The sequence below is a fragment of the Austrofundulus limnaeus genome, unplaced genomic scaffold (genome assembly GCF_001266775.1).
Source record: "Austrofundulus limnaeus strain Quisiro unplaced genomic scaffold, Austrofundulus_limnaeus-1.0 Scaffold258, whole genome shotgun sequence".
Classification (NCBI taxonomy): Eukaryota; Metazoa; Chordata; class Actinopteri; order Cyprinodontiformes; family Rivulidae; genus Austrofundulus; species Austrofundulus limnaeus.
In genome coordinates, this window is record NW_013952660.1 from 756,844 (window position 1) to 757,869 (window position 1,026).

Consider the following 1,026-nt stretch of genomic DNA (forward strand, 5'->3'; position numbering starts at 1 on the left):
AATAACAAGCTGGAATGAAAACAATCAAAAATTAAATAAAAGTAACAACTTTCTACTTCTTGTCTTTTTTAAAAATGTAAGGAGTAGAAAGTACAGATAATTGTGTGAAGTAAAATACAGATACCCAAAAATTCTACTTAAGTACAGTAAAGAAGTATTTTGTACTTAGTCACTTTACAACTCTGCAAGCTGAGCACACCTGGGGATTTGCTCAGGCTCAGACCAGTTTAATGGACCTCTGGTGGAACCAGTCTCAGGTTTACCCTAAGATCTCTGCTTTGGGTCACCATCATGTCGAAGGCGACCCATGTTTTCTTTTTCATTTCCTCGATCAGCCATGTCAAAAATGGACACAGCGCAAAGAGCCAACAGAGCTTTAGAAATAAAAGAACGTCTGACTTCAGCTCGTTAACATCTGATGTGTAAAAACACGGGCCACAGTCCAGTCTAAACAGCAGACTTTATTCTCTCAGCATTTTTATTATAAGTGCAATACAGAAGTTAGCAGAGCAACAATATTTAAGGGAAATTCACTTTGTGGTTTCACAGCTGCCAACACTGTCTTGACAGATTCATTTACTGTAAATGGTTACAGGGGGTTCTATGCAAAATTGACTTTTTTGACCTTTATATGTTATGTTATAACATCATTCCCCCATCAAAAACACATCCAGTGTTGCTTTGACTCATTTTACGTTTGAGAAACCCTTGACTCTCCTGTGGTAGCCATGTGGAGCTGCCATGAATTCATAGTTTCTTCTCAAGTGTCTGATTCTCCATCATGTAATAAACAGTAATGAACCCTAGTCGTCATGTGACAAACAGTAGTAAACCGTCATGGGTGACAAATTGTAAAAAAAAACATGGCAGTAACATAAACCATGATGGAGTCATGACAGTCACATGACAAAGGCCAGTGAATCATGGCACTCGCAACTGAACCTTAAAGGGACAATATCATGCAAAATCAACTTTTTTGAGTTTTATATCATGTTATAATGTTATACTCTCATAAAAAAAAAAAAA